The sequence below is a fragment of the Nomascus leucogenys genome, unplaced genomic scaffold, assembly GCF_006542625.1.
Source record: "Nomascus leucogenys isolate Asia unplaced genomic scaffold, Asia_NLE_v1 001770F_25000_qpd_obj, whole genome shotgun sequence".
NCBI lineage: Eukaryota > Metazoa > Chordata > Mammalia > Primates > Hylobatidae > Nomascus > Nomascus leucogenys.
The window spans coordinates 1-15,603 of record NW_022096535.1 but is presented as its reverse complement, the minus strand read 5'-3'; the positions used below and the strand labels follow the sequence as shown (position 1 = coordinate 15,603).

Below are 15,603 nucleotides of genomic sequence, written 5' to 3'. Positions count from 1 at the left end.
TATAAATGACAAGATAAAATAGTAAAGTTTGATAAACTTATCTGTGCCCTGTGAACTTTAGTTCACTTACTGTATAACTTAACTCAGTCACTAATAATTGGTTTAAAAATTGTTTTTTAAAAGCTGCAAACCACACTTTATTACACATTTCTGAATCAGGAAGGGGTAAACTGTGACACAGTTTTCTTGTGCCATTGACTTTTTTGGGGAGAAACGCTCTGCAATAAAATAAGGGTTTCCAAACTCTATTTTTAAAAAAGGTTGAGGATTCTTCTGTGATTAACCTTCACTCCTCAGTCTTTTTTACCCAAGGAATGGTTCTTAGGTCATCTTTTGGAAGTTTAGTTTCTGGAAAGTTTTCAGCAAACCTCTCCTGTGCTTTGTCCTAGTTTGTGTTGTTGCTGTTGTTGTTCTAGTTTTGGAGAAGGTGAGTCTCTTTAATCGAGGATGGTTTGTCTGTCTCCAATCCTGCACGTGTTTGCCGAAGCTGAAGCTGTATCAGAAATCTGATTCTCCTGCCATCGTTCCCCAGGCATTCTCCTGTTTTCAACACGTCTTTTTCAACATCTTCTGACCTTTGTCACTATCAGTAATTTCAGAATGAACAGATGCAGGAGCATCATCTCTCTGGAAATTCCCTTCACTTCCAATCTGCTCCCTATGTTTTCCAGCTCTATCTTTATAGTTTAAGTTGTCTAGTATCTTATCATCTTCATAGTCTGTATTCTGTAAACCATATTTTACTCATATATTTTAAAAATCCTTTTCTTCTATCCAACTCGTTTCCTTCTTAGTTAATGTTGGGCCAACACATGATTCATCTTTCTTATCGAGGAAAAGGTGAGCTCTAACCTACCATGGTTCACATCCAACACAGCTATCACTGCCAGCGTGAATGTGAGAAGATAAGGAGTTTCGATATCATGATCTTGCTGATCTGACAGTTGAGGCATTCACTTTATTTGGAAGACTAACATCATTAGAGTAGGTCTGACAATAATCTGAGACTGACTAAGGAGCATGGTTCTCTGTGAGTACTTCTACATCAGACGTTTATTATCTACATTTCTCCCGCAGCTGAGTACGTTACTGAGTTCTTCCAGCTGCGTGCAGAGCTCCTGGCGGTTGTTCGTGTCTCTCCAATCTCTCCAAGTTTCACTTTCTCTCCATGCTCACGTTCATAAGGGTCACATTTAGTTTTCAGCTGAACAATCCATTTTCCATTAACAATTGTTCCATTTTGACGGCCTGATGCAAAAGGACATAACTTTGTAAGTCATGGTCAAAATAAATCTCTACATGAAACTTACACCAACTTCAGGGATTCGAAGAGTATGCGCCATATCATTTTCCCTTCCATTTGTAGCAGGTTTCACAACAGTAATGATGAAGAGTGATCCTGTCTGTAACACCGGTGATCTAATGACAGTTACTCTCATACATGGGGCCACACTTTTTCCTCATCTTCCTCCTCAGTTTCTTTTGCAGTTGCATTGCCTTCACTGTAAAGCCTTCATCATATCTACCCTCGGTTGGAGAGTCTGTAATTTCACCTTCTTCTGGTTCATTGTCAGTGTCTCTCACTTTTTCATCTTTAAAAAAAGTTGAATTGAGATATTTTCATTAAGAGGAGATTCCATAGTATTTCCACTAACTGGAACAGTGAATTTTGGGGGATTATTTTTGTGATGAATGCCTATTTTGGCCTTTTCTTCACACTTGTAAAATTGTCTTTCATATTGCAGCTTGTATGGTCAACACTGAAGGCTTCTTGATCCTCTGAATTCAAATCCTTTTCCTCATTTTTTTTTGTAGAAGAGTCTGGATCCTTTCCTAATTTTTTATTTTTGTTTTGTGTTATAAGTCTGATAAGGTTGCGAATCTACTCGAAAATGAAACCGATAGCGACCACTTTCCACATCACAGTAGTAATAAATTGGATCATAACAAATTGGGTTCTCAGATCTTAATAGAAACCAGTGCTGTGGTCAAAATACAGTCCAGCATTTTCATCATAACTAAATCCATCTGTGATAAAGCCGTTTCTGCTGCAGCTCTCGAACTTCCAGCTAATGACGAACCTTCTAAGGATGTATCTTGTGCTGCTAATGCAGATGCTGGCTCCTGTGAATTTGAGGCAAATGACCCTCTTGTCTACATTCAACATTTGCTGTTTTATCAGTACGAGGGTGAGCATCGTTTTCTATTTGTAACTGGTCTTTAGAATTCAAAGCAGGAGTTTCAATATCCTGATCTTGCTGATCTGACAGTTCAGTCACTCACTTTATTTGGAAGACTAACATCATTAGTGTAGGTCTGATAATAATAATCTGAGATTGACCAAGGAGCATGGTTCTCTGTGAGTATTTCTACATCAGACTTTTATTATCTCCATTTCTGCCACAGCGGAGTATGTTACTGAGTTCTTCCAGCTGCCTGCGGAGCTCCTGGCGGTTGCTCCTGTCGCTCTGAGAAGCCTTCCTGTGCGAGGCCAGCTTCTCCCGTTCCCGCACCTGCCGCCGGCAGCTCCGCGGTTGCGTTCCAGCTTCCCCGCCCTCCTTCTGCGGAGGCCCGCTGGGGCTCGGGGAGGAGGAGGGGCGGCCAAAGCGAAGGCGCTGGCGGCGGGGACGGGCCCGAGGCCGTGAGCCTAACAGGGCAGCGGCAACGAGCAAGGGGACGGCGATCGCCCTGCCCGATTTGCGCAGCCTGGAATCCTGGGAACGATTGTACCTTCTCCAGCGATGGGGGCCGCGGGAGGAGCGAAGAAGTCCAGGAGCCAGAAGCGCTCCGGCCGTTCTCGAGTTGAGCTGGAAACAGTGGCCACGAGTGTTTTAAATCAAATTTCCAGTTTCCATGTGGCTAGACATGACCTGCTGGTTACTCTTATTTTTTTCTCCATTCGTTGAGCTATGATTGACAAATTGGAAACTGTGTATTTTTAGGGTGTACAAGAGTGTTTTCAGATGTGTGTACGCCTTTAAATTATCTCAGTTAAGCTAGTTAGCATATCTATCCCCTCACATAGTTAATACGTTTCTGTGTGTGTGTTGAGAGAACCTGAGATCTTCTTTTGCAACAAATTTCAAGTACACGGTATTGTTAACTATAGTCACCATTCTGTACATTAGGTCCCAGCAGTTACTCACCTTGTAATTGAAGGTGCACCCCTTCCATGGAAATCTCCCCACTTTCCTCACTTCCTAGCCCATGGGAAGAACCGTTCTACTCTGTTTCCATGGCTTTTTAATTTTTATTTACTTTTTTAGATTTTACATACCAACGAGACCATGCAGTAACTGTCCTTCTGTATTCGGCTTATTTCACTTAGCATAATGTCTTCAAGATTTATCAGTATTTTTGTAAATGAAAGAATTTCATTTTTTATTAAAGCTGAAATTATATATCTCTCAGTTTATTTATTTATCTGTATCAGAGGAGTGCAGATGCCCTTGACGATCCTGATTTTATGTCCTTTGACTATAGACTCCCAATTGGGATTCATGGTAGTTCTAGTTTAAAAATTATAAGGAAGCTCCATACTGTTTTTCATAATAGCTGCACCAATTGACATCCTCAGCAACGGTGTACAAGTGTTCTCTTTTCTCTGCACCCTAACGCTTTTTATCTTTTGACTTTTTGATAATAGATATCCAAACACCATGATAAGGTGATACCTCATTGTGATTTTGATTTTAATTACTCTGGTAATTAATGATGTTCAGCATTTTTTATATACCTATTGGCCACTTGTATATCTTTGGAAAAATTGCTATTTATGTATTTTGCCCAATTATTAATCAAGAAATTGCTTTTAATTCTGCTGTGGGTTCTTCTTTTGTATTGATTAGTATGATGTATGTTTTGGATAGCAACATTATCCTACATATGGTTTACAAATATTTTCTCCTATTCCATATAATGCCTTTATATTTTGCTGATTTTTCCTTTATTGTGCAGAAACTTTTTACTTTGACATAGTTCCACGTGTTCATTTGTGCATTTGTTGACTATGTTCTTGGTGTCAAATCCAAAGCATCATTGCCATGACCAGTGTCAAGGAGGGTTTTCCCCATGCTTTTTTTTAGAGGATTCATTATTTCAGTTCTTATGTTTAAGTCTTTATTTCATTTCAAATTCGTTTTGTGATGGTATGAGAGAAAGGTGTACTTTTTCTCTGTGCATATCTAGTTTTTCCTACATCATTCCTTGATGTGTTTATCCTTTCTCCATTCTGTGGGATCGGTTGACTGTATATTTGTGAGTTTATTTCTGGGTCCTCTATTCTGTTATATTGGTTTTATGAAGGTACTATACTATTTTGATGGCTATAGTTTTGTAACACAGTTTGAAATCAGGAAGTGGGAGGCTTCCAGCCTTTTTGTTCTTCTCAGTATTTGGCTATTTGAGGTCTTTTGTGGTTCCATACTAATTTTAAAATTGTTGTTCTGCACTTTTAATAAAATGGCATTAAAATTTTGATAGAAATTTATTTAACCCTGTAGATCACTTTGTGTAGTATGGATATTTTAACAATATTTTTATAATCCATGAATACAGGATATATTTCCCATTTTGTATTCTTCATTTTCTTTCCTCAACACTTTATAGTTTTCAGTATGCAGATCTTTCATATTCTTTGTTAAACTCATTCCTAAGTATTCCATTCTATTTGATAATATCGTAAATGGCATTATCTTTATTCCTTTTTCAGATATTTTGTTGTTACTGTAAAAAAATGCACCTGATGTTCATATGTTAATATTGTATCCTGAAAATTTACTGAATTGGTTAGTTACAACAGGTTTTTTTATTCTTTGTGGTAAAACGGTGGGTATTCTGAACTCTGGTTAAACGTTAAATTGATAGTTGCTATTATCATTTCAAAATTATTTAAAGAATGACCAGATGGATTCCTGCTTTCATGAATTCAACGGAATTCAAGTCTTCCCATTTAAAATAATTTTGTGTGGTTGAACTGGGTCCCGGGAATTTGGGTCCCCCCCGTGGGAGCCAGGAGATTCGGTCGGATGTGGGAGGGAGAAGCGGTCAGAGAGGGGACTGAGCTGGGGAAGCAAAGAGGGGCTCCAGGACAGCCGAGAGGAGAGAGGGTCGTGTCGGAGACCCAGTGGGGAGAGAGAATGGGCCAGAAAAGGGGGAAGGGTGAGAGTGGGCAACAGGACAGCTTCCCGGCGCGGCAGGGAAATTTGCTGAAACTCTGGGCCCCAGGGAACAGCGCGGGCAGGTTGGGAGGGAGTGGAGAGGACCCAGCAGACCCCAAGTTCAGTGTGGAGGAAGGGACATTTCCCGGTTCATTCGCCTCTGCCCAGCGTTCTGCGGGCATGACCACCCCCCCAGGGACAGGGGAAGAGGTGGCTCCTGGCAGGCTCAGAGAACTAAGGGGCGCACACCCGCTTCGCAGGGCCGGGGTGAAAGGGGAAGCCTGAGATGGCTGCGGATCTCGCTGGCCCCGTGGGTGGGTGCGGGGGGGCGCCGGCGGGGCCGAGCTCAGGGGCCCAGCGCCGGGGCCTGCAGGTGGCCCTGGAGGAACCTACAAGCACCCGCCAGTGCAGCGGGATTTCCAGAAGACCAGTGTGGACAGCGCCCTGGACACGCCCTTCCCAGCTGGAACATTTGTGAGGCTGGAATTTAAGCTCCGGGAGACAGAGAAGCGGCCGGAGGAAGGACTGGAAGAAACCCAAGTGCAAAGTCCAGCCCGAGGGGAGGAAGCAGACATGGCTGACCTGCGTCAAAATGGGCTGTGAGGATAAGGTTCTGGGCAGGATGGTTCGCTGCCCTCCAGAGACGCAGACTCGGCGGGAGCCTGAGGAGCACCAGGAGACCCGGTGCAGCTGGGCGGAGCGGGCAGTGAGGACCCCACAGCTGCTGCTTCCCTGCACAGTTCGCCTTCTCCAAGGCCCGGCCCCCAACGGAGCCCAGCAGTGAATCGAAGGACGCCCCCTGGAGCCCTGGCGGGGGTAACCAGTGGAAGACCCCACCTCCCAGGGAGAGGACCCCACTGTATCCCCAGTTAATAAAACTGTTCTCTCACCCCAAAAATAAATAAATAATTTTGTCTGGTCTTTGAAAATGTGTATCCTCTGTCTACTGGTCAAAATGCATTTATCCATATGCCTAATTAGTCAAACTTTTTAACCTTGTTTTTTATTATGAAACAAAACAGTAAATTTGTTAATGGTTTTAATATCATCTAATATGATTGAAAATATGTCAATCTGTCACTGCCAATGACTCTTTGTGTTATTTATTTTACTGTTACATATTCTGTCCATAAATGTCTATGGGGCTTAGAATCTTGCCTATCATAGTGTATATGCTAAGTACCAACTACTCTAATGGGTCAAATTGTCTTTCTATACCATTCTTAAAATACAATATTTATTTATTTATTTTTATTAAAAATTTTTTTGTCTAATCTAATTATTTATGAAAATTATGAGGTCTATTCAATTTGTCCTCTTGATAAAAAACAAAGTTTTTTTTCTCTCTTTTTTTTTTTGATACGGAGTCTCCCTCTGTTCCCCAGGCTGGAGTGCAGTGACACAATCTCGGCTCACCACAACCTCCACTTCCCGAGTTCAAGTGATTCTCCTGCCTCAGCCTCCCGAGTAGCTGGGACTACTATGCTCCACCATGCCAGGCTAATTTTTGTATTTTTAGTAGAGACGGGGTTTCACTATATTGGCCAGGCTGGTCTTGAACTCCTGACCACGTGAACCACCTGCCTCAGCCTCCCAAAGCACTGGGATTATAGGCTTGAGCCACTGCATGAGGACTTTTTTCTGTTTATTAATACATTAGAGAGTAAAAATGCAGCTCCCTCACAGAAGCACGGTGCATAATGATGAAGTATGGGCTTTTGCTGTGACAACATCATCTGAATGCTGTTTATTGTCTCAATTAGTTATTTTCTCATTCCTAAACCCTCTCCAACCTCCCATCTTTCTGAGTCTCCAGTGTCTGTTTTTCCAGTCTCTATATCCGAGTGTGTGCATAATTGAGTTCACAGTTACAAGTGAGAAAATGCAGAATTTGGTTTTCTGTTTCTGAAGTTTTTCACTTACAATAGTGGCCTCTGGTTTTATTCATGTTGTTGCAAAAGGCGTGATGTTATTCTTTTTCATGGCTGAGTAGTATTTCATGATATAAACGTATAGCACATTTTCTTTATTTGATTATTGATTGATAAATTTAAATTGACTACATATATTGGTTATCGTGAATATTGTTGCAATAAACATAAGAATGTGGGTATTTTCTTTATGTAATAAATTATTTTCCTTTGGGTAGATACAAAGTAGTGGGAGTGCTGAATCAAATGGAAGTTCTATTTTTAGACTTTTTTGAAATCTCCATACAGTTTTCCATAGAGGTTGTAGAAAGTTACTTTCCCACAACCAATGTCTAAGTGTTCTCTTTTCTCTGTGTCCTTGCCGATAGCTCATTTTTCTGCTTTTCAGTAATAGCCATTCTGCATGGTGTAAGTTGGAACCTCATTGTGGGTTTTAATTGGCATTTCTCTGATCATTGACAATGTTGAGCATCTTTTACGTGCTTGTTGACCTTCATTGTCTTTTTTTATTTAAATTTTCATGTTTTTTGCTTGCTCATTGTCTTTTTTTTAAATGTTCATGTTCTTTGCTTGCTTTTTTTTTTGTTTGAGAAGGAGTCTTGCTCTGTCGCCCAGGCTGGAGTGCAGTGGTGCAATCTCTGCTCACTGCAAGCTCTGCCTCCCGGGTTCATACCATTCTCCTGCCTCAGCCTCTCTGAGTAGCTGGGACTACAGGCGCCTGCCACCACGCCTGGCTAATATTTTGTGTTTTTTCAGTAGAGACGGAGTTTCACCGTGGTCTCGGTCTCCTGACCTCCTGATCCACCCACCTCGGCCTCCCAAAGTGCTGGGATTACAAACGTGAACCACCGTGCCCGGCCTGCTTGCTTTTTAATGAGGTTACTTGTTTTATTTTAGTTGAGCTGTTTGAGTTCCTTGTATATTCTGGACGTTAGATCTTTGTCACATGCAAAACTCGTAAACATTTATCTCATTCCATAGGTTTTCTGTTCACTGTGTTAATTAAGAAGGATTTTCAGGAGCTTTTTAATTTAATTGAGTTCGTTTTATCTATTTTTGTTATTGTTACATCTGCTTTTCGGATCTTAGTCATAAATTCTTTGTCCAAGTCAATCTCTAGAAGAGTTTATCCTTAAGTTTCTTCTAGCATTTTTATAGTTTCAGGTCTTACATTTTAGTCTTTTAATCCATATTGAGTTGATTATTGTATATGGTGGGACATAGGGGTCCCATTCCATACTTCTGCATATGGCAATATAATTTTTCCAGCTCAATTTGTTGGCTAGGATGTCATTTCTCCAGTGTATGTTTTTGTTGGCTTTGTAAAAGATCAGTTGTTTGTAGGTATGTGGCTTTATTTCTAGGTTCTCTATTCTGTACCATTGATCTATGTGTCAATTTATATCAGTACCATGCTGTTTTGGTTACTAAAGCCTTCTAGTATAATTTTAAGTCAGATAATGTAATATCTCCAGCTTTATTCTCTTTGCTTAGATTTGCTTTGGCTATTCAGGCTCTTTTTGTGGTTCCATGTGAATTTTAGAATTTTTTTTTCTATTTTATAAGAAATGACATTGGCATTTTGGTAGGATTTGCATTTAATATGTAGATTGCTTTGGGCAGTAGAGTCATTTTAATGATCATTATTCTTCCAATCCATGAGCACGGGATGTTTTTCTCATTTGTGTCATGTACAATTTCTTTCATCAGTGTTTTGTAGTTTTCCTTGTAGGGATCTTTCATCTCTTTGACTAATTGTATTTCTAAGCATTTTACCTTTTTGTAGCTATTGTAAAAGGAAGTGACTTTTTAATTCAGTTGTCAGCTTGATCATCATTAGTGTATAAAAATGCTACTAATGTCTGTATGTTGTTTCTTGCATTCTGAAACATTATTAAATTTATCAAATCTAAGAGTTTTTTTGGTGGTCTTTAGATTTTTTGTATATATGATTATTATGTAATCATCAAAGAGGGACAATTTGACTTTCTAATTACAACCATATAGATGCTCCTTCCAAGACCAATAGACAGAGTCTCTGTGGAGGGCACAGGTGATGTTATTTCTTTAAGGTGGCCATGTGATTATGGCTGGAAGCATGGGCCGAGAGCCACTTAGTTAAGCATTGCCTCTCAAGTTATTCTTTCTTTCTTTCTCTCTTTTCTTTTCTTTCTTTCTTTCTTTCTTTCTTTCTTTCTTCCTTTTCTTTCGACAGAGTTTTCACTCATTGTCCAGGCAGAAGTGCAGTGGCGCCATCTTGGCTCACTGCAACTTCCACTTCCCAGGTTCAAGTGATTCTCCAATATCAGCCCCCCGAGTAGTTAGGATTGCAGGCACCAGCCACCACACGTGGCTAATTTTTTATGTTTTAGTAGAGACGTGGTGTGTCCATGTTGCCCAGGCTGATCTTAAACTCTTGGCCTCAGGTGATCTGCCCACTTTGGCAACCCAAATTGTTGGGATTACAGGCATGAGTCACCGCACCCGTTTGCCTCTGAAGTTTCAATATGCCTATGAATTATTCAGATTCCAGCCTCTCTCTTACAGATGTGATTCTGCAGGTTTGGAAGGGGTCCATGAATTAGCTTCTTTAAAAAGTCTCCTCTTAATGCTGATGTTTCTTCTACTACATCCGATATAATAGCACTCAGCTAGGGAAAGTAGGCACAGCACAGAGCTCATGATACCCAACACTCTTACCACAACACAAATACTTTTGTCCCAAAGTGGAAACCACCAATCACCATTTTCAAACATGTCATTTTCTGCTGGCTCTATACATTTTAGAAAGCCTAGAGAAGGCATCAATGTTTGAGTAAGTCTGCATTTGGAAAACACGTGCACATGAGTTAATACAATGTTTATTGAGCACATACCATGTGTTCAGAAGTCTCTTACAGAGCACTGTTCAGGAAACATTACATGATGTGAGTTAATCCTCATAGAACCCTGGCAGTTGGGTGCTAAGATTTTTGTAATTTTCAGGATTTAAATGAAGGGCCTAGTGTTTCTATTTTTTCTTCCATTTTAAAAAATATTTACCTGAAAAATAAAATGTACAGAATAAAAGCTATATAGACAGATGCGAGGGATAGAGAAAAAAGGGTGAACTGTTGAGAGAGATGTTTTATATTTATATTTACCTTCTTGTGCCTTGTGGAGCAGCCACTGGATTTGCAGGAATGGAAAAGAAGTTGCTAGGTAAGATGTCTCTAGAAGCACTGGCTTCAATGAAAGAGAAATTATGGCCCCACAATATGCAATGATTTGCTTCCATTTATCTGCCTTTCCATTTTAGGAAATTGTGGGCACCAGCTCAGGAGGCAGCAGGAGCCCCCGCCTGAATCTCTGACCTCCTTGAATCAGTTCTGTGAGAGAAGATTCTAGGGTGAGGCCAGACCTGGATGAGGACTTAGAAGAGCGTGGATCTGGGCAGGGCTGGAACAGAAAGTGGACCCCATGATTCTGATGTCCATGCTGATGGAGTATTTCCAGTTCTGTCTTTCCTAAGCCTGCGCAACAGAGACGTGACTCTTAGAGCCTGTGTAATTTTAATGTGTTTTGGCCACTTCCCTGTCAATTTTTATAACACATGATAACAAGAAACTTAAGCAAAACTCTTAGGGTTTTTTTTAGGACAATTATATGAGAAGCTAAAAACATGCCGGGAGTGGTTGCTCACGCCTGTAATCCCAGTAATTTGGGAGGCCCAGGCAGGCAGATCACGAGATCAGGAAATCGAGGCCATCCTGGCTAACATGGTGAAACCACGTCTCTACTAAAAATACAAAATATTAGCTGGGTGTGGTGACAGGCCCCTGTAGTCCCAGCTACTTGAGAGGCTGAGGCAGGAGAATGGCATGAACCTGGGAGGCAGAGCTTGCAGTGAGCTGAGATCACTCCACTGCACTCCAGCATGGGCGACAGAGTGAGACCCTGTCTCAAAAAAAAAAACGTGTTTTTACCAAGATGAAAAAACAGAAATAACCACAATCAAAATAATTCTTTTGTCCATGAATAGCCCTTCAGGTAGTGACATCAGAACTCAGAGGAACAGCATAAGGGAAGTGGAGCAAATGCAACCAAAGTCCCCTGTGCACCTCACTTCTCCCTTCTCACCACAGGATGCTGAATTCAGCCATTAATTCATTTGCTCTAGATGGAAAGTTTCTGGACAGTAGAAACCATGAATTCTTCATCTGTTTTTCCGATGGTCATGTGATGTAGTTTAGATGTCCCCTCTAAATCTCCTATTGAATTTTAATCCCCAGTGTGGCAGGTGGTGCCTGGGGAGGTGGTGGTTGAATCATGGGGTGAGTCCCTCCTGGCTGTGTGCCATCCTTGTGATAATGAGTACCCATGAGATCTGGTTGTTTAGAAGTATGCTCCATCCCTCCCCCATCCTTCTTGCCCCAGCTTCTACCATGTGAGATGCCTGCTCGTCTAACACCATGATTGTAAGCTTCCCCAGGCTGTACCAGAAGCAGACATTGGCGCTATGCTTTCTGTACAGCCTGCAGAACCATGAGCCAAACAAACTCTTTTCTTATAAGTTACCCAGTCTAGGGTTTTTTAAATAGCAATGCAAGAATAGCTTAATACAACATATGAAAAGAAAGCAATGAATATATTTATCAGTTTGAGTCTCCAGGCATCTGCCTTGCTTCAACTCAAAGAGCAGGAAGTGAGCAACTCCCATCTACTGCTCCTGATCATGGGAGAATCGTCATCTCATCTTAAAACATTTCAGGCAAAAGCCCATCAAGGTCTCAGAGGTCAGCTCAGGAGCAGGAACACAGCATTGTTTTCTCAGACAGGAAAATTGGAATAGCTGAGTGGGTTCAGTGTCCCTAGGCATGTTTTTTTTTTTTTTCCTTTAAGCTATAGGATAATTGTGCAGAACGTGCAGGTTTGTTACCAAGGTATACATGTGCCATAGCCGTTTGCTGCACCAATCAACCCACCATCTGGGCTTTAAGCCCCCCCTGCTTCCGGTGTTTTTCCTAGTGCTGTCCTTTCCCTTGCCTCCCACCCCGCGACAGGCCACGGTGTGTGATGTTCCACCTTCTCTGTCCATGTGTTCTCATGGATCCACTCCCGCTTATGAGTGAGAACATGTGGTGTGTGGTTTTCCTTTCCTGTGTTAGTTTGCTGAGAATCATGCTCTCCCGTGTCATCCAGGTCACCGCAAAGAACACGAACTCATTCTTTTTTTGGCTGCATAGTATTCCTTGGTGTATGTACCACACACATTCTTTATCCAGTCTATCACCGATGGGCATTTGGGTTGGTTCCAGGTCTTTGCTCTTGTAAACTGTGCCACGATGAACATAGCTGTGCATGTGTCCTTATAGGAGGATGAATTATAATCCTGTGGGTATATACCCGGTAATGAGATGGCTGGGTCCAACGGTATTTCTGGTTCTAGATCCTTGAGGAATCGCCACACTGTCTTCCACAATGGTTGAACTGATTTACACTCTCACAGGCACTGTAAACGTGCTGCTATATCTTCACAGCCTTGCCAGCATCTCTTGTTTCCTGACATTTTAAAAATCGCATACGACATCTTCTCAATATATAATATCACATAGCCACAGCTCTGAAGAAAGAAATCTGTAGAAAGTGGTACCTCTCCAGGAGAAAGCTTTGACAGCTTTCATAGCTGATAGTATTACACGTCAACGACAATGAGGTTTTACCTGCAGCTTCACTACTATTCTTAAAGTCTATCTCATAATGTACATCTGGAGACTTCCTAGAGAAATGTGGTCCCTGACTGGCGCTGGTAAAGTGGTGACAAGATATCTAACAAATAAAGTAACTGTACTTGACTATTTTCCAATATTTACTGTTTTGTGATAAGCTTAACATCCTCAATGCCTGCCTTTGCCCTCACAAGTAATTAGCGTATGCCTCAATAAAGTTTCAGCTAGCTGGCTCCACCATTCCAAGCAGATGCTGTCTAGGGTCTGGTCTCTAGAAGCATAAAGTGCAAAGCTCACAAGTACAACTGCACGAAAAGTTGTACCCGTTTAAGCTAGAGAGGCTTAAGCGGTCAATTGATGGATTTGTGTTTCCTCTGGAGGAGGGTACAAAGCAGAGCGCTAGTACACATCTATAGAGGAGAAGAGGGCAGGGCATTTATGGATGGCACACGGCTAGGAGTCTTCAGAGAGGTGCACCAGGGAAGCCTCACCGGGCTCCTGTGGGGCGCCAACGGCCGCGCTCCGGAAGCGCACGTCCGGGATGACGTCCTGCGCGATGTTGCGCGTCAGGCGATGGAAGGGCAGCTTGAGGAGGTGCAGCTGCGTGGACTTCTAGTACTTTCTGATTTTGCGCAGTGCCAGGCCTGTAGCGGTGAGGCTTCTCGATCCCTCCTGTAGGCGGCGCCCTTTTGCCGGCGGCCGCAGTGGCCGGGGTCTTCGAGGCGCCTGCCAGGCTGTGGCTTTCCCTGGCCAAAATGGTGAAACCTCCTCTCTGCTTTAAGAAATACAAATTTATCCTGGCGTCATGGCGCGCACAGTTAGTCCCAGCTACTCTGGAGGCTGAGTCAGGAGAGTTGCTCGGGCCCAGGAGGCAGAGGTTGCAGTGAGCTGACATCAGGCCACTGCAATCCAGCCTGGGGGGACAGAGCGAGACTCTGTCTCAAAAATAAATACATAAAATGCAATACAATACAACACGATACAATTGAAATAATATTTTCATATTCCCCTCACCCAGCCCAGTCTATTTTCAGAGTATCTGATAAACCACTTGTTTCCCTATGAGTTCGAGATTTTTTTCTCAGACGTTTAAGTTTTCTAATGTGCGACTTCATAAAAGGTCTCACTTTTACTCTCAACGTTTTCTTTATTGTCGTGAAATGTGAACTTTGCGATTCTGCGAGGAATCCAGAATTCTGAAATGCCCCCGGCATTTCCCGCCCCCCCCCCCCCCCGAGCCTAGCCCTGCCTCTGCCCCTCCCTTGGGTGTGGGCGGAACCTTGAATTCAGGAGCCCGCCCAAACCCCTGATTAGATTAGGAACACCCTGAAACGATAGCTGTTAAGGGCTGGGTCTAATTGAATCATCTGAGCTCTTTATAAGGGACTGAACCTCCCAGGGATTCCATTCCCCTGTGGGTGATTCCTCAGCCCTGGATGTGCAGACCCAGGGAGCTGCACGGCCCAGACCTGGGCAACACCTGTAAGAGCTCAGAGCGTCCTCCCGGCAGCTGGCAGAACAAACAAGTGGGCCTGGGTTTCACATACCTGAGGCATTGAATTCTGCCACCAACTCGAATCAGGTCGAAGCCAGACCCTTCTCAAGTGAAGGCAACGACCACACAGACGACCCATCCTGGAGGTCCCTCGTGTGACTCTGAGCAGGAGCCAGTCACTTGGCCCAGTAGAACTTCTGACCTGTGAGCTGGGGTTTGTTTTCAATATCCAAAATTTGTGAGAATTTATTCTGCATTGATCTAAAACTAATATACTCTCCATCCACAAGTTTCTCCATATTGTGGAAGTGAGAAAAACCAGTGTGCGTGTTTGTGTGTGGGAAGGGAGGCAGGGAGCTGTGTCCAGCGGTGGCTAAACTAAGGCTCGCCAGAAACATAGCAGCCAACATCTCTGAAAGTTTCTCGGCTGTGGGTTGGCAGGCCAGTGGGATGGCAGACGAGGAAGAAGACCCCACCTTTGAGGAAGGAAATGAAGAGATTGGAGGAGGTGCAGAAGGTGGACAGGGTAAAAGAAAGAGACTTTTTTCTGAAGAATTGCGATGTATGATGTATGGCTTTGGGGATGACCAGAATCCTTTTACTGAGTCAGTGGATATTCTTGAAGATCTTGTCATAAAGTTTATCACTGAAATGACTCACAAGGCAATGTCAGTTGGAAGACAAGGTCGAGTACAAGTTGAAGATATCGTCTTCTTGATTCGCAAGGACCCAAGGAAGTTTGCCAGGGTTAAAGACTTGCTTACTATGAATGAAGAATTGAAACGAGCTAGAAAAGCGTTTGATGAAGCAGATTATGGATCTTGACAATTTTTGTAGTTTCTGAAATATTACCATCTGGGGAAACCATATATAATAATTGGTTATTTTCTAAAGTAAGGTTCTGATATCTAGCCATGTAAACGAAAGATGGAGAAACACACAAAGTTTTCAGCCTTTTTTTTATGCCTTTGATTTTAGAGTGATATCGGTGCATGTAATTGCCTGCCTTTGTATTACCATACTTGAATCACTTACTGGGTTTTAATGACACATAAGTCAAAGTACCTTGCAAACCGTGTCGTTCCTTCTGACTTTTGACTATCCAAGGGATAAAGTAGCATTTGTGTGTTAGGTAGGTTTATGCCCTTGTAAACCTTCTAAGCTATACTGTAGCTTTTTTTTTTTGAGACGGAGTCTCGCTGCGTCTCCAGGCTGGGGTGCGGTGGCGTGATCTCGGCTCACTGCGGGCTCCGCCTCCCGGGTTCGGGTGATTCTCCTTCCTCGGCCTCTCGAGTGGCTGGGAAGTGCAG

The 15,603-nt window shown here is 42.6% G+C and overlaps 2 pseudogenes; one reads left to right on the top strand and one right to left on the bottom strand.

Moving 5' to 3' along the window:
* Positions 1–286: 286 nt before the first annotated feature.
* Positions 287–5,341, bottom strand: LOC115833978 (annotated as a pseudogene).
* Positions 5,342–14,743: 9,402 nt separating this feature from the next.
* LOC115833979 lies at positions 14,744–15,118 on the top strand (annotated as a pseudogene).
* The last annotated feature ends 485 nt before the right edge of the window (positions 15,119–15,603 follow it).